At 42.0% G+C, this 18983-nt stretch overlaps 1 protein-coding gene across 4 annotated transcripts in view; it reads left to right on the forward strand.

Annotated features, from left to right (window-relative positions):
* The window catches only part of LOC146786071 (dehydrogenase/reductase SDR family member 4-like), a 392893-nt gene that overhangs the window by 222589 nt on the left and 151321 nt on the right, over positions 1–18983 (forward strand). The gene's annotated exons all lie outside the window — the stretch shown is intronic.

Here is an 18983-nt window from a genome sequence, read left to right on the forward strand (position 1 = left end):
GCCTGCAAAACAATTAATTTAAGTCACTGACAGCAACAAGCCACCATCCCTGACTTTTCGGGGGCTCCTGGGCAAGTTACTACACAAATCAACAAAGGATTAAAGAGAGCTTATCACATAATTTATACAAAGATAGATTTGCACTTCCCTAACCTCATGGGTGCATTAAGTTATAGTCCTCCTGCACAGGATACAAAGGAGTCAATCAACCTACCAACCTACCAGGCATAAGACTTACAATTTCAGTGGAGTAATTCAATACTCAAAGCCTTAATAGTATCATACTAGAAATCAAGAAATAGAAAAAGAAGACATGCCTTAAAAAGCCAGACTTAGAGAATCTGAAATAATAACCCAGCACAGGTTTGACAACTTATTTATTCATCAGATCAAAAGAACCTAAAAGAGTATCTCGACATGGTGCTCTTGGTCTACCACCGAAAAGGAACACTCTGTGTCAGACATCAGTTGTCAGAGGTGTGTAAGGGGAGGGGTCAAGGAGATATGACACAAATACAATTCATATCCTACAGGGTGTAATAGTGTGGGTATTTATGAGCATATGAAAGTACATTTATTGCTCTTTGCTGAATACTTAAGTTACAAATAGAGGCTCCAGACGTCACTACAACTGTATATGTGAGAAGGAACACCAATAAGGACAGATCCAACCAAGGGCATGAAGAGACAAAGAAAAGTTTTGTGAAACAATTTTAAGTGACAATAGAAAGTTTTCCTGAAGTTAATTAAAACTTGTGCCAAATTCCTAAAACCTAATCTGATGCATTTCTAACTCAGTACTGTAGAACCTGAGTTTTGATACAATTAGGACTGTTTCTTACAATCGCTGTGAGTTATGTGAATGGAAGTTTAATATTGACACAGGAGCAACTTAAGAACAGATGTAGGTCCAACTTACAATAGTCATACATTTGTAAATCTAGCTTGAAGTTAATTTGAAACAGCAGATTTAGGGGCCTATTATCATTGCGGGCGGATACTTTGGAGACCCGTTGTGGGGGGAGTGGGGTGCTGCACTTGGGGGGTACCCATGGTACCCCCTACATTGGCATTCACAAGGTGACAGGCACCGCGCGGTGCCTGTCACGTTGTGCATGCCAATGCACAACATGCATTATTAACATTGTGGCGGGTGCTGCTTACAGCACAGCCCGCCACAATGTTAAATATGTGGGATATGCAGGACATGCGGGATGCGACTGCCAGGGTGGCGGTTGCATCCTAATGGGCACAGCGGGACCGCCGCACCTCTGGTGGTTGGTCCCGTTTACCGTTACGGTGGCGGGCGGATCGTAATGGGTCCCTTAGTGAGTATTAATGACTGCCTGCAAAAAATGAACAAATCATATTACAACCATAGTACTTGAAAGCTCTGAAATATATTTTAACTAATATAACATTTAGATAAAGTCTATGAGAAAAGTGTATTATTATTTTAGGGTGGTAGAGAGACCTCGTCAAGTAATAATGTCACAGTCCATGGCAGGTCCGGAAAGGGTTCTTTAAATCAAACCCTAGACCTGGGTAGCTGTGACACAGAGCAGTCACGCTTAACTAAAAAGAAAACAACTGTACAGCAATTATCAGTACAAAAACAGTAAATACATAAGAAACACACTGTAAAATTACTACATATAAAAATAGAATATATTTCATATTTCACAATAAACTAGCAAAACACATACAACGATACCTGGTGTTATGAACTTTGCAAGAAATTTATCAATGACACCAAAATGTTTTGAAAGTTTGAAAAAGTTTTGTAAATCACTGTTTTTCACTCATAGCGGTAATCTACGAGCCTCAAATCCGAGGCTCCAGGGCAAAGTCCAACCGTGATGAAAGCCAGGGTCAGATGGTGGCGTCCTCAGCAGCTTGAGGCTGGCTTTGGCCTTGATGTCGACAGAAGTGAAGTCCAGAAGTCTGGTGTATTCTTGGTCTCGATTACTTTTGAGGCTACCCAGGAACCTGCAGGTAGTGGTAGTCTTTGAGACTTGGACTCTGTGCCCTAAAACCGTTATCTTTTACGTTTGGCTTGCAAGTTGTAGTTCTGGAGTAGAAAGAGTGCACTCTAACACTAGCCAAGGGTCCAGGGCCTGTGAGAAACCTCCTGGGGTCTAGCACTCAATCTCACAGGTGGTTCACTGACAAAATATCACCGAAAAAACCTAGAAGTAAAAAATATCGCTGAAAAAATATAGGGGCATAATATCAAGCCAAACATTGCTGCTTTAGCAGCCGTTTTTGGATGAAAAGCGGCGATATATTTATCTCCATATCATCAATGCGGCGCTAACATGCATTAGCGCATGTTAGCAGCAGTTTTACTAACGCCTCGCTAATTAGATGCAAAGTAGGCGTTCATTCACAAAACAACAGCAAAACAGTCGCAAAGACAACATCGCGCTATTAACAAGCCGGCCCCGGACACGCGATGCGATAAAAATAGCCGGTTATCGCAGAAATCTAACGTCAGGTAAAATCCTGACTTAGCTATCTTTATAATGGGAGGTGGATTGACAGATTAAGTCCACACTTTATAGCTTTTCATTAGCGCTGTGAAATTATCGCTTGGTTTCACATGCTAATGATCATTATCGCCGTCTATCGCTGGTTTGAACATCACCTGTTAGCAAAGCGTTGCTAATACGCCGCTAACACGACGATGTAATTCAGCGATAGACGGCAATAGACAAAAACGCGCTAAGCGCGCTTTGCGATCATTATCGCAATTACTTGGTAATATGGCCCATAGAATGCAAAAATATCTACTCACTATACTTAAACAGGTAAGTACAAAAATATCGAGAAACAAAATATTGAAGTAAAAAATATAGTTGTACAAAATATCGAATTTTATATATTTAAATAATCAATCAATCAATCAATCAAGTAATTTGTAGAGGGTACTACATACCCGTGAGGGTTTCAAGGCGCTGGTGGGGGGGGGCTGCTGCTACTGGTCGAAGAGCCAGGTCTTGACTTGTCTCCTGAAGGTCAGCAGGTCCTGGCAGCGCGGTGGGGGAAGGACCTGCCTCCGGAAGTTGTTTTACGGATGCGCGGGACCGTGGCCAGGGCGTGTTCAGCAGAGCGGAGTTTCCTGTTGGGTACGTAGAAGGAGAGTGGGTTGTTGAGATAGGCTGGTCCGGTCTTGTGGAGTGCCTTGTGTGGTGGATCAGGAGCTTGAAGGAGATTCTCCTTTCGACAGGGAGCCAGTGCAGGTTCCTCAGGTGGGGGGTGATGTGGTCGCGGTGCGGGACGTCAAGGATCAGGCTTGCAGAGGCGTTCTGAATTCTCTGTAGTCTGTTGATGAGCTTGGACGAGGCTTCGACGTAGAGGGCGTTTCCATAGTCGAGTCTGCTGCTGACTAGGGCCTGGGTGACTGTTTTCCTCGTGTTTGTCGGGATCCATCTGTAGATCTTGCGGAGCATGCGGAGGGTGTTGAAGCCGGCGGAGGAGACTGTGTTGACTTGTTTGGTCATGGTGAGTTTTGAGTCGAGGATCATTCCCAGGTTGCGTGCGTGGTCGGTGGGGGCCGGAGGGGTCCCCAGTGCTGTGGGCCACCATGAGTCGTCCCATGCTGAGGGGTTGGACCCGAAGATGAGGATCTCCGTCTTGTCTGAGTTCAGCTTAAGTCGGCTTTCCTTCACCCAGTCGGCGATTGCCTTCATCCCCTGGTGGTGGTTGGATTTGGCGGTGAGAGGGTCCTTGGTGAGGGAGAGGATCAGCTGCGTGTCGTCTGCGTATGAGACAATGTTGAGGTTTTGCGATCGGACGATGCTGGCGAGCGGTGCCATGTAGACGTTGAAGAGGGTCGGGCTGAGGGATGATCCTTGGGGTACGCCGCATTAAAAACATTAAAAACATTAAAAAAAACATTCAAACATATTATAATGTTAAATACATATGACAAATACCTACAAATAATATATTTAATAAAATATAAAATAATTTCCAAACAAATAAATATTTGTAATTAGAAAATTATTTTTGAAAAAAACATTAATTATTACATACATTTACTTTTTTTATTTCCTACTCTATAACACCACACAATTTACAACCACATTTACATTTTAAAAAAATGTACTTCCTTAATTAACATAATTAATGACCAATTAAAGCAATATTATTAATTAAAAAACAAATCAAAACTCCAAAACAATATTTAACTTCCCACTCTTTACCCCTATAATCCCCTCTCCCACAGCTAAAATTAAACTGTAAAAAAAATAATTTCACATTTAAAACTTATTTTCAATTAAAAAACTAAAAGTATTTAACAACTGATTATAAAGTAAGTAAAATTAATTTATTCCCCACTTTGTACCCCTATTACAATAAAACCCACACAAAAAATAAACAAATACCCTAATTAAATATAAATTATTTAATTAAAATTAATGATCGACCAATTTTTATTAATTATAAATTACTACCCACCCTTTACCCCTATAAACCCGACAACCCACACTTGAAAAAAATCACACAATTACCATAATTAATGATCAATTAATTAGTTAATTACAAATAAATTACTTCCCACAATTAACACAAAAAAATCTAAATTAACCAAATAAAAAATAATCATTAATTTATTATAATTAAATTACTTCCCACCCTATTCCCCTACAAACCCACAACCGGCCACGGAACTAAAAAATGCCAAATGTAATTAAAATAAAATTCATAGCTACAAAACATTTAACACATATATTAAAAAACATAAACAATACTTAAACGAAAAAACATACATCACATACACTTGAAATATAAACTAAAATACATAACATTAATTAAAAAATCGATATTTTAGGGGAGAGGATGTAGCCTTACGGCTAGAGAGGTCGACCCCGAAGCTGGAGAACCGGGTTTGAGTTTCGGCAACGACGCTTAACATCCTGTGATTCTGGGCAAATCACTTAATCTCCCCTTGCCTAACGAAAATGAATGTGTCCTTCTGTAACGTAACTGTTGCTCATGTAAAGCACTCTGATACCCGATGTCTCGGGTCTAGTTTGCGCTATGTAAAATTCTCTTTAAAAAAAAGCTATATTTTTGCAAACAATATTAATGACTTCTATATTTTTAAAAACAATATTTCTTACCTTAAATTCAATATTCTTGACCCAGATATTTTTTCTCACGATATTACTGAATCATGATATTTCCAACTCGATATTTGTGTAAGTTGACATTTCCAACTCAATATTCTGTCTCAACCCCCTCACGCGCTACACCAGCGGAGTGCAGCTCAGGTCCAATGGCTGCTGGGCACTTTGCAGGTGCAGGCTTGTTTAGCTTTTGTATCCTTGAAGCTTAACAGGAGGCTAGCCAACTAGCCCTTAGAGTGCACTGACTGGCCTTGGCACAGGTGGGAGCCGGTCCAGCCCTTGGGGTTTCTCACTACTAAGTCGACTAGAGGAGCAGGCCTTTTATTTCTGAAGTCCTATCTTGGTTCAGCCGGTGCAGCAGGTGAAGTCTTCCTGAGTGCAGCCTTTATTTCTGAGGTCCACAGGTTCGGCAGGTGCAGTCATTCTGCTGTCCTTTTTTGAGTCCAGGAGTGTTCTGGGGATGATAGCTAGGTTGCCACTTTTATGGCAACTTTGAGTTTGAGTGGGGATGACTCATTAGATAGCCAAATGGGCTACAAGTCCCACGGGACAACTTCACCCACTCTTAAGTCATTTCCTGTGGGATTGGCACCAAACAATACCATAATGCATCTCTCTGCCCAAATACAAGATATCAAGACTCTTCTATTATGGGTGATAGCTATGGGCACACCCTGGAGGTGTATCCAATATATTTATCCAGCTGTTAGAAATTGAGTCCCAGCTTGGCCCACTGAACAAAGTATATCTACATATACTAACAGAAGGTCCTAAGTCCAAAAGAAAACAAAACGCCGCATGATGCTGTATGTGCTGCACCTCTCTTCAAAGAATTACTGCATCACTAGGCAGGGAGATTAAGAGTCTATCATCCCACCCTTATTGGCGGAGCTTCGTCATATAAGACCCTAGGGGGTCAAAGTCAGGGCCCCTACACTCTCGAGCCACCCGGCTCTACTGGGTACCCGTCCCAATGATCCCCAAAGAGGGAAATCTCCTGCCAAAGTGTGCAACAATATTCCAAAGAATACAAAAAATGCAGTGCAACAACGTGATAGTGCTTTAAAAATGACTACGTGGTCAACAAATATGTTTAATGTGAATTGACCAGGTGTCATGTCTAAAAAACCAAATTAGTAAAAAAATTATATACGACTAATTCCTGACTTGGTCTCTCAAGGTCGACATGTTTCAGCCGATCTGGTTGTTTCACCCGGCTTTCTTCAGGACCTAATAGTAATGGTGTCAAAAGGCTACTGCAGGATAAATTTGGAAAACAACGGTGTGTATAACCAGTGCAACTCAAAATTCAAAATACTAGTGAGAAATGTTATGTGGCCATTGCCACCCTACCAGACTAGCATAGTTTATGCTTTACTTAGGTGTTGTCACCTCTTCTTCTTTCCCAACGTTCTTTGGGAGAAAAGCCTCACCTCACCCGGCAGATTGCTCGGTGTAGGAGGCACCGCTCTGTCCGTCGAGACCTCGAGCTGGACCCTGAGCAGTCTGGGAGGCCACTGAACAAAGTACCTTAAATTCTTGGTTGCAGAGCATTGTGTTGATTCGCGTCAAAGATGCATCGTGCAACAGAGGCAATGAGTTGGTCCCTAGATGTGATGAGGGTGTGGTGGAAGGTCCTGTTGCATTGACGTTGAGGATCCTGACGACGGGGCTTGGGATCTGAACTCTGGTGTCGAGCATGTGAGGTGCAGCAGAGGCGATACATCAGTTCCGATGAGCAGTGAAGCTGTGATGCGGAGACCCGGCATCATCAGGTTGCAGTCAATGAGAGATGTGAGGAGCTTGCACCAGGAAAAGTGTCGCACATTGGCGGTTCCAAAGGTGATGGCTTGGTCCCAAGATGCGGGAAGTAAGTCTTTGCAATGGGTCCAATCTACACAGCAGTGGTGATGCATCAGTTCTGTTCAGGCATGTGCCCCTCTGCCAAAGAGATGCATTTTTTCTGCTCTGGGATACATCACTCAGCAGAGAAGAGGCATTGGTTTCATTGGCAAGCACCTTAGGCCCACTTCCAAGGGTCCAGGACTGGGGTGCCACCACTTGGTAGGGTAGACGTATGGATGGTAGAGTCCAGGTGCAGGTTTTGGAAACCTGTTGTTATGATGGTCTAACCACTCACCTGAAATCCAGGTAGTCAGCAGGGGCGATGACAATGCCCCAACCCTCTCAGAATATATCTCAGCACTACTGAAAAAGAAACAGCAGCCCTGACAAATATTCCAAGAGGAAAGGGGTTTTGGGATGAGAGACAAAACACACAGAGAAGAGACACAGCCGTATTCTGCCATCTGGACCTGCTGGGATCATACATGTAGAACCGTCTTCTTCAATCTGTCCGTGAAGGAAAGCAACGTATGAGCTAAGCTATGAATCGGAAAAACAAATTTGATAGGTTACATATGCTCTGTGATAATCACCTGCTCAAATGCTAAGGTTCCCATATGAGTGTGATTGACAATATATCAGACAAAGAAGGATTATCTTTCTGGAGAACCTTATTGCACTAAGTAATGGCCACGCATTAATGAACTAAGATAAAACAAGAAAACAAAACAATTGTCATTCAGTTGTAGGTTTTTTGTTCCAAATATATGTCATATATCAATATGCATAACACCTCACCTTTGCGTAATCTGTGTAGACTTAATTATTTTCAGTAGTTACTACAGAAACCAAAAGGCACTGATACCTTTGCAATATGCTAACAAGAATGTCTTTTTCCTTGGTTTACAATGTCTATCCTTTGCCAATTACATGAGCGTACACTAAATAGACTTGCAGGACATAAGACTCACAATAATGCCACAAAAGATGAAAAGTCCTAAATGAGTCTGGAGAGAAAGCAACACAAATAAATCTAAATGAAAATAAATAAACTGCAGGCTTAAATACTCAAGTCAAATCGTCTCGCATTCACAGGACTTAGCTGTCTTGAAGCGGAGATTTTTTTTTATCCTGCGGTGGAGCCGGCTCTTGGAAACACTGAAGATCTTCTGATAATGACCGTGAGATGGTTTGAAGTCCTCACGAGAATGTGAGTCAAAAGAAAGTCAAGCACAGAGTTATGGGGGCGCGGCTATTTATAGCCTGTCCTTGGACGTTGCAGACCCCGTAACTAAGCACTTGTCGACAGCGTCCTGAAAGTTCAGGAAGAAACATGGTTGTCAGGAAGCTAGTTTCCTGGCAACCATAAACAACACTTATTTGCGCTTTTGCCCAGCGCTTACCGCTATAAAAAGGAAATGCAAATAGAAAGTCATTATTGAAATGTCGATATGGGCCTTTTTAAACATTAAACACCAAAACCCTTAAGTAACAATAGAGCACTCAACATAAATACGGATTCCATGCCACAATTCCATCATTGTAAAGCAGGTCTTTGAATGAGTACATGATTTAAGAATTGCCCCTGTGGATGTTGACAAATCAGGCAAGACATAATTACAGTTGCTGATGTGTGCTGGTTCCTGACACCCGTTATGTCCCTGAGGCTTCAGACCAGGAGGCCAGCCAGCCAGCTCTTGGAGTCACTCTGGGGTGAAGTAATGCAGTTCCAGTCTTTCTCACCCAGGCAAGAGGGCAGCAGGCAGCAGATCGGCACAGCAAAACTGGAGTCCAGTAGATTGCAGTCCAGCAGCGTGGCAGTCCCTCAGCAGCACAGCTGTCCTTCTTCCTGGCAGTATACTCAGGTCCAGAAGTGTACTGAATTGGTGGTGTCTGAAGTCCAGTACTTATACCCAATGGTGCCTTTGAAGTAGGGGATACTTCAAAGACAGGCCTTATAAGTGCACAGAGGCCCTGCCCTTCCTGCTGTGGCTCCAGACTCACTACAGGGGGACAGTATTATTATACACAAATTCTTCCAAAGGCAAAGTTTTCTCCCATTCTGTTGTCCAAGTGGAGGAAAAACAATATAAAATGTGTTCCATGGTCTGATTGAGACGTTCCGTCTGTCCATCTGTTTCTGGATGGTAGGCAGAAGACAGACGGATGTCTATGTCCATTGATGAGCAAAAACTATGCCAGAACCTGGAGACGAATTGTGGGCCATCTTCGGACACAATTGTAGTTGGTAGTCCATGAGCCTTGATTATATTTTGTACAAATAGATCAGTAAGTTCTTAGCTGAAGGCATTTGTTTAAGAGGGACGAAATGGGCCTTTTTGGTTAAGTATTCTATGACTACCCAAATGATAGAGAAACCATTAAACACAGGTAGGTCAGTGAAAAAATCCATACTTGGTGCAGGGGGTATGGGCATTGGATGTAATAAACCAGCTGGTGCCACATGAGGAGTTTTATATTGCAAACAACAGGACAGGTTTGGCGTAGTTTTTAACATCATCAATGAGTGTAGGCCACCAGAAGTGTTGTTGGCATAGATCAATATTTTTTTTAACACCTGGGTGACCTGCGTAAACCGAATCATGGGTCCAAGTTAAGACAGTTTGTTGCAAATCCTGGGTAGGAATGCTCCAGCGCTTAATACCAAAAATCCCCTCACTACGTCTACAGACCACAGATCTTCTTCAACAACCACATTCATTCACTGGTGGGGCCCATAACACCAATCATTCATTCTTACTTTTTAGATAAATGGTCCTCGAGAGAGAGAGAGACAGGGGAAATTCTTTTCTCTTCTTCTTATTCCATGCGCTGGAATACTATGGGAGGAAGATTTGCACCAATCACCTGATGAGTAACAACAAATTCACCTCTTCATCCCTACCTCACCAGGGTCTTAATACCTTTATAACCTAGCAGTTCCTCCCATGCTATTGGCCATGGATCAGCTAGTTGCTGGGAAAAGCGACATTTTTTTCTTCTAAACAATATACATCAAAACACTTCAAATAATAACCCGACACAGTTCTTTAAATGAAATAATATGTTTATCTAATTAAAACATAAGGAAATCATAAAGCATTCAATATTTTGGTTCGCATATTTACCTAATATGGCTAAATGGCGTCCTCTATGTCAAATTCAGATCTTTCGTCTCTATGCCCATAAATCAATTAATTAGTTTGTAAGTTAATTGGGCATCTGATCAGTCCATCAGAGTCTTTGGCAAGCAGCTGTCCAGCAGTGTCACCGTCCTCTCCGTCAGCATAACATCAGGAAATCTGGTAAAGTGTAAGGGAAGGGTGAAGCCCTACCTTCTCTAGTCTACTTTTATAGTAAAATATCGACGACAATGTTACAATACATGTTTTAGAACAAATTCGATTGGTTGAACCAGAATAATTCTTCCTGATTCCCATACATTTGATGTTGCATTAGATGCAGTTCTCAATTTATTAATAAAATTGTAACAGTTTCCAATCCATCCAGGGCATGTTTATTCCCATGCGGGTTTGTGTCCATGGTGTCATCAATTATAACAGTTCATAGTTTAAGGAGGTTCATTGTTTGAGGCTTGGCACTCCTTCCGGTGCGTCCTTCACGAGTACAGTCTGCCTGGGGTCAGGACGAGGTTATTGTTGCTCATCTTTTAGCGCAGGCGCACTTCACTTAGTGACTTCTGTATCTCGTCTCTCCGTCAAAATAGGGATGGCAGCCATTTTGTGGCCACTTCAGAAAGGTCAACTTAAGCAAAGAGACACAAAACGTAATTAATACATGTAAATTACTATTAAAATGTTATTCCCTCACTAAACCCTCTATGTGTGTGTATTTATCTAGCAAAAGCAACACGCATTGCGGTTTATACTCACAATTTAAAGCACGAATCACAAATCACATCACATAAGCAACATATAATATACAAATTCTAAATATCTGACATTAGTATGCGTACGAAATTGTATCAATCAGGCCATGCAAATGCGATTCCCACATGTATTTTCTAATTAGTAATGTTGATTAATTAAACACAGCAAACAATTAATACTATTAATGTTAATCAATTATTCATGTTAATTCAAAATGATAAAATGGAGGAGGTATACGATTTCTTAGGGAAAACCTCGCTCCAGCAATCCCCCCTTTGGTGATTTTATCACCACAAAACACCCAACTATAGTACCCTTTTACGGAAACTTGAAATGACTTCTTACTCATAGCTCAAAATTCAGTTTCTTCATATTCATCTCTTTTTGCTTTCTTATACATATTGTCTTTCCACTCATCTAAGGCTTTCTCTTCAAAATCCTTTTCTGGATCTTTTCCTTTTCTCTTAAGTTTATTTCTTTTTATTTTATTATTTGTTTTCTTTCTCCTGCAACACATACACCCTAATCTTATCACTAATATTGCAACTATCACACATGTTAATGGAAACAGAATTTTACCTATAACAGTACTACCTATTTTAGCTAAGTAATTTTTAATAGCAGCTATTCTTGTCCATACATCTTCAACCTCCAGTGGTACAAGTTCATCGTGCAATTCAGTAATATTTTTAATGTAAACTTTCAAATCTTTACTTTCGTCTGGATTGTAAGTGCAACAATGTTGAACTTTCAGCATTCCACAGACTCCACCCTCTTTTGCCAATAGAATGTCAAGGGCAAGTTGATTTTGCATTACCATAGCACGCATGGCAACCATTTCAGTATTAACCAATAAGAATCCATGAGCAGTGCTTGTTGACAAGCGATCCACTACTGTAGATAATCTTCTAATTTTATTTGCATTCAGAGTTATTCCCACTGCCGGCATCAATGCACAAAAAATGTCACCCACGATTTCTGCCCAAGATTCTCTCTTTCTATGCACTAAATGACTATTTAAACTATTTACACCCTCTTCTCTGTCCATGTGAAAGATTTTTGGAATACCAGGCCTACATAACATGTGCCATACCAATGGTCTGGCAAACGATAATATGCCCTGTTCCCACAGATAAAATATATTCCAGGAAATACTGGATCTCTTCCACCCTTGAATCCCCATCCACCCATGATTCGGTATGTATCATGGCACTCACTATTACCTACAAACAGGTTATCATATGCAGTTTGATTCCTTCTTATACAAAGTTTTCCTTTCTGAGGCCTGTCTAAAGCTATTGTTGGTGTTGACTCCCTTTTTGTCAGGTGTTTCTCCATTTCTATGTCCCAAGCTGTTTTCTCAACCTTTCCTTCTGATGCCTTTTTGTGCATCTTATGCCTTCTTTCCTCAACCATATTCAAAAATGTATTTTCTTCTTTCTGCAAACTGCATGTCAAATTATATTTAAACACAGCTTCTAATGTTAGTTCACTAGTCTCTAGGAAATATTCACCTAAAACCTTAGCAGGTCTTCCCTTATTTAGCTTATTATTAGCAGGCACTAATGCAAATATGTTATCTACATCTGAAAAATAATACTCTAATTTCCCTATCTCGTGATGATAAGTCACTCCCTCTGCCACAGAAGCAGGTAACTGCATGCAGACGTAGCAGTCTCTTACATCCATAGTCTTTACATATTCATACAATAATTTTGAAAATACATTATTAGAGAAATCATTAATAGACCTATCTTTATGCAAATGAATGTTTGTTTCTACAGTTGGTACTACCTTTGAAATTTTTCCTATATTAGTTTTGTTTCGACCATTTCCTTCTATTGTATCTATTGTGATTTTAAATGATATTACAAGAGCTAGGATGCTCCATAAAAGCATTAATAATCCTGTACAACAGCAACATGTTTTACACCATCTTTTCATGAATGTACATCTACTTTTACTACCATCTGTGTTAGCCATTTTTACTAAATGGACCGTGTCTTTTGACTTAGCCTCTTCTACTTTGTGACCAGTTTCTACCCCAAAGCTTCTAAGCTTCTACTTGGTTTCACTAGTTTTCTACTTCTTCTCTTTTATTATCGTTCTCCACATCAACAGCTTCTTTGATTATTCAGTTTGGCATCTCATCGTCCTTTGCCTCCTTCACCCAGTCTGGATACAGAATTTCCTGAATCTCTGCTTCTTCTTCTCCAATATCGGACAAGAGAACTCTCAGGATTTCTGATTCTTCTTCTTCTTTAACCACTTTCAGTAAAGCCTCCTCTGGATTTCCTTGACTGTCTGCCTCTTGGGATTCTTCAGGCAGGGCCACATACGTCCATTCCGGTGACTTATACTTCTGGTTAGGTTTTCTTGTCCTTCCGGACCCTTTGGTTACAACTGTTTCCTCCTCTTTTGATTTTTCCTGACTCGTGACTTCATTCACCTGTTCAGCTCTTGGTGATTTCACTCGAGTCAATCGATATCTTAGTCTCTTTATTTTGTTCGGCCAAACTTCTGGTTTTACAGTTCTTTTCAATTTACTTTCTTTGACATTCTTTTCATTCTTTTCTTCTCTCCAAGCTCTCTTTCTCAGAACTCGACCTTCAGGTATTTCGTTCTCACTCTCTTCTGATTCTGTACCAACTTGCTTTTCCTTTTCACCAGTCTCTTTATCCCCCACTTCTACTTCTTCTCTTTTATTATCGTTCTCCACATCAACAGCTTCTTTGATTATTCAGTTTGGCATCTCATCGTCCTTTGCCTCCTTCACCCAGTCAGGATACAGAATTTCCTGAATCTCTGCTTCTTCTTCTCCAATATCGGACAAGAGAACTCTCAGGATTTCTGATTCTTCTTCTTCTTTAACCACTTTCAGTAAAGCCTCCTCTGGATTTCCTTGACTGTCTGCTTCTTGGGATTTTTCAGGCAGGGCCACATACGTCCATTCCGGTGACTTATACTTCTGGTTAGGTTTTCTTGTCCTTCCGGACCCTTTGGTTACAACTGTTTCCTCCACTTTTGATTTTTCCTGACTCGTGACTTCATTCACCTGTTCAGCTCTTGGTGATTTCACTCGAGTCAATCGATATCTGAGTCTCTTTATTTTGTTCGGCCAAACTTCTGGTTTTACAGTTCTTTTCAATTTACTTTCTTTGACATTCTTTTCATTCTTTTCTTCTCTCCAAGCTCTCTTTCTCAGAACTCGACCTTCAGGTATTTCGTTCTCACTCTCTTCTGATTCTGTACCAACTTGCTTTTCCTTTTCACCAGTCTCTTTATCCCCCACTTGTTCTGGTTTCCCTACTTCTGTCCCTCCTCGGGTCTCCGACACGCAATCTTCCTGCTGACTACTTGTCCCTTCACCTAGCTGGGTGTTGCAGTTCCCTACACCTCCTCGGGGGTCTTCCGCAATCTGTCCCTCTCTCTCTGTAACTGTCCCTTCTTCATTCAAATCTATTAATTCAGGTGGAATTTCTCTCAAATTTTCATCTGGGATTTGTTCTTTTTGACTTTCTTTTACTGCTTCTTCTTTGTCTTTTCCTTCCTTCTTTTTAGGTTCTTTTCTAGGACCTTTCTTTCTCTGCTCGTCTTCAGAATCTGAGCTGTCAGAAATCTGCAATCTTCTTCTCAGAGAGACACTTCTGGGGACCAGAATCTGTTTTGGTTCATTTTCCCCCCTTTCAGGATTCTCACGTGTTTTTGGTTCTTCGTGATCTGATTCAGTACTTGATTCTGATTCGTCATAGTACTCTTTCTCCTTGCAATCCACTGGATTTGGTATTCTCAAGGTATGGCTGGCATGGATCCAGTTTTTCAGTCCAGCACACTTCACAGCTGTTGTCGTGGTCAGAATGACTTGTCTTGGTTTTCCCCACCTGGGAACCAAACAGTTTCTTCTTCTGTGGACCTTTATCCTCACCCAATCTCCTGGGCCTAGATCATGGGCTTGCTTCTTTTCAAGGGTGGTGGCATCCGCTCCAACCTGATGAAACACAGAATGAACTGCGTCAGCCAGGCCTTTACAGTTCTCCAACACCATGTCATCAGAAATCGTCATCAGTTTGTTGACTGGTATGTAAGCATGCCTCATCGCACGTCCCATGATTATTTCATGAGGACTTAACCCTGTAGTTCTATCTGGGGTTGCACGTATGGTCATCAAAACTAGAGGCAAGACATCAGGCCATTTCATTCCTGTGGCTAAACACATTTTCCCAATTCTGTTTTTGATTGTACCATTCCTTTGCTCAACCACATCAGAAGCCTCTGTCGGTAGGCAAAATGCAGTTTCTGTTGTACATTTAATGCTTCACTGACCAATTTCACAATCTCATTATAGAAGTGCCCTCCTCTGTCTGATTCAAGGGTCACTGGGAACCCGAACCTGGGGATGAATTCCCTCAAAAGCAGCTTTGCTACTGTCAATCCATCATTTCTCCTTGTCGGGTATGCTTCTACCCACCTGGAGAATAGGCAGACTATGACCAGAACATACCTCAATCTGTTACATGTTGGCATCTCAATGAAATCTATTTGCATTCTGGTAAAAGGCCCTCCTTCTCGGCCTATGGTTCCTAGGCTCACCACTGTCTTTCTCCCAGGATTGTACTGCTGACAAATTAAACATCTCTGACATAGGCTCTCTGATATAATTCTGAATTTTGGGTTGTACCAGGTCTGCTTAAATGACCTGATCATAGCATCTCTCCCTATGTGTCCCTGGCCATGATACACCCGTGCCATGGTAGACAACATGCTATCAGGCATGACTGGTCTTCCATCTCGATAGACCCACACATGATCCTTTTCTCTTGGTGCACATCCTGCTTTTACCCACTGCCTTGTTTCCTCATCTCCTGCTTCCTCCTGCAATTGCCTCACTTCTTCCCATGTCCCTACAACGTTAGTAAACATTAAGGAATAGGAAGTAATTTCTTTCTCCTTTGCCCGATTGACTGAATAATGATTTCTGGCACAGTACTGTGCCATGTCATTGGCATAACGGTTGCCGACAGTAACATAATCCTCCCCTTGGTTATGGGCAGCACATTTCACCACAGCCAATTGTTTAGGCAGCTGTATCGCCTCAATCAACTTTCCAACCACCTCAGCATTCTTTATAGGAGTTCCACTTGAGGTTAGGAAACCTCTTTGTAGCCACAACTGACCAAAATCGTGGACAAATCCCAAGCCATACTGGCTGTCAGTTATCACAGTCACTCTCACACCTTTCCCAATTTTGCATGCTCAAAACAGAGCCACTAATTCTGCTACTTGGGAAGATTTTACTCCTTTTAGATAGGATGCTTCCATCACTGCTGAAACCGTGCACACTGCATATGCTGCACTCAACACCCCTTCTTCTGTTCTCAAACATGACCCATCAACAAACATTAGATAATCATTTTCTGCCAAAGGTACATCTTTTATGTCTGGTCGTGGTTTCGTACAATACTCAAGCACATCCAAACAATCATGATCTGCTTCATCTCTCACTTTCACTTTCACCATCAGGTTACAACATTGCTGGATTCACATTCACACATCTTGCAAGGCTCACATTCGTTGCACCTAATATGACTTTCTCATACTTAGTCAGCCGACTATGTGTCATCTACTGAGTACGACTCCTTGTTAAAAGAATCGCCACATCATGAGGTACAAACACTTTCAAAGGATATCCCATCACGATTCCTTCACTCTGCTCCAAACTTCGACATGTTGCAGCTACTGCTTTCAGACAACCAGGTAAGCCTACAGCTACTGGGTCAAGCATGTCTATTATCTCCTTGGCAACCTTGTACAACTTTGAAATATGCTTTGCTACTACAGCGGCCATTGCTTGTCTGCATTTGCTCATCATGCTTTTGATTGACAAATACCACAGTAATGCCTGTGTTTTAACTGCACTAATTTTGTGACATAGCTTACCTTAGACTAGGCTGCTTCTCCCCGGTCCACCGCGTCATTGGTCGATTGAGTGGAGGGAGAATGGTGCGACTTCCGGTTTTGGGAGGTTGGCGTTGTAGCCACTCCTGCCCCTATAAAACCGGATGTCCGGCCAAACGCGCAGCGGATGAGCACAGCGGGCACGCCGGCGGCGCACCGAAGGTACGTCAAAGGCAAGCCCGTTTGCATCCGTCAACGTCCCGAAGGCGGCCCGGGTGGAAAGGCTCCCGGTGTCACTGCTCCTCACAGTAAGCATATAATTTACAGTAGTGCAGAATTAAGGAGGTCCGCTCACATATTGGACTGTCACAGCTGTATTGAGCCGACTAGGGACAGAGTCAACTTGCTGTTCAACCGATGCAATTGGACAACTACAACATGCACGGACAGAAATACTGCTGACAATTCTAAGGGAATGGACACAAATACCTTAATGTCAGGGACTTTAAGGCAAAAGAGTATTAGAGCCTTCTTACTCAATGTATGCTCTCTAAACAAGAACGATCAACATATATCCGACCTAATACAAGAGTCTAAGTTGGACATTTTATTCCTGACTGAGACATGGCTCACAGAAACATCCAATCCCACAATAGCAATAGCTATACCTCCTGGCCATTCCATCCTGAGAAGGGACCGTGCCCTGGGGAAGGTGGGGAGCTGCATTAATCACCAAAAATGACATCTCGGTCAAGACAATCCCTATGGACGAGATAGATGGGGCAGAGTGTCTCAGTTTTCACTGTACACTCTCCACCCATCAATCTCTGGCGGGAGTTCTAATTTATAGACCCCCTGGGCACGCAGGGACTTTCTTAAGAACTGTTTCCAATGCAATCGCGCCGTTAGCCCCCAGATTCAAACTCTTCTTGGACCTAGGAGACTTTAATGTTCATATGGACAATCCAGACAGCTCGGATACCATCTCACTATGTGAGATCCTTGAGACCACGAACTTATCCCCCTATGTGTCTATGCCTAGCCATGATAAAGGCCACACTCTAGACCAAATCTTTTCCAATATTTTAATACAAACAGAGGAACCCATCCCCTTAGTCTGGACAGATCACTACTTGATAGGCTTGAAGGTACATAAATTAACGAAACCCGCACACACCCCGGAGAAGCGGCCACCTTTTACATCTTGACCCTTCCATAAAATCACCCCTGATGCCCTGAGCCTAGAACTCGCTTCACATCCCCTCTCCATGAGTGGTAATATAGAGGATAAAGCAGGGTACCTGGACACTTGCCCCTCAGACCTCACGACCTTGTCAACCATCAAGAAAATCCTCGCCTTGGTTCAATCAAGCCTTGAGGAAATGCAAGAGCTCTTGTAAACGCTTGGAAAGAGTGCGTGGAGGAAAAACTTTAGCGCAGATAGTAAAGAAATATATAAAAAGGTGCTAAAAACTTACCACAATAGAATCCTTAAGGAAAAGAAACCCTTCTTTTCAGCTAAAATTGAGTCATCCGGGACCAAGAGCAAGGAAATTTTTTAAATTGTGAAACACTTCTCCTCTCCCATAGCAGTTGTCATTAAATGCACCTTGTCGGATAACTGGATTAGCCAGTTAGCATCTTTCTTCCATGAGAAAATCTCTGGTATTCAAACATCATTTTCAGCTCCTCATGTGGCGCAGGCCGATCCCTCCTCTGTACCTCTTACCCTCACCGCGGTAAGCAATGCCTCCTTCTTCCAGTTCCCTCCCATCACCTTTGAGCAATCCTTGAAGATAATGAAACATTTAAAATCCGGCTCCCCTTCTGACCCATGCCCTGCAAAAACACTAGCTGCTGTAGCTGAGGCTATTAACCTGGAGGTCAATGCAGTTCTGAACCTTTCATTGAGCAGTGGCCAGGTCCCCTCCATTTGGAAGAGGGACAAAATCCTTCCTTTGTTAAAAAAGCCCACTGCGGATCCTACAAGAACATTTAACTACAGACCCATTTCCCTCCTGCCTTTCCTTGCCAAAACCATAGAAAAATACGTTAACTCGGTGACTACCGAGTTCGTAGAAACCAACAACCTCCTCCACACGAGTCAATCCGGTCTCCGTGCAAATTTCAGCACTGAGACGGCCTTACTCGAGATCTCAAAATCCATCAAACAGCCCCTTGATGCAGGTGGGAGAGCGGCCCTGATCCTGTTGGATTT

Source organism: Triturus cristatus, chromosome 11 (assembly GCF_964204655.1).
Source record: "Triturus cristatus chromosome 11, aTriCri1.1, whole genome shotgun sequence".
Classification (NCBI taxonomy): Eukaryota; Metazoa; Chordata; class Amphibia; order Caudata; family Salamandridae; genus Triturus; species Triturus cristatus.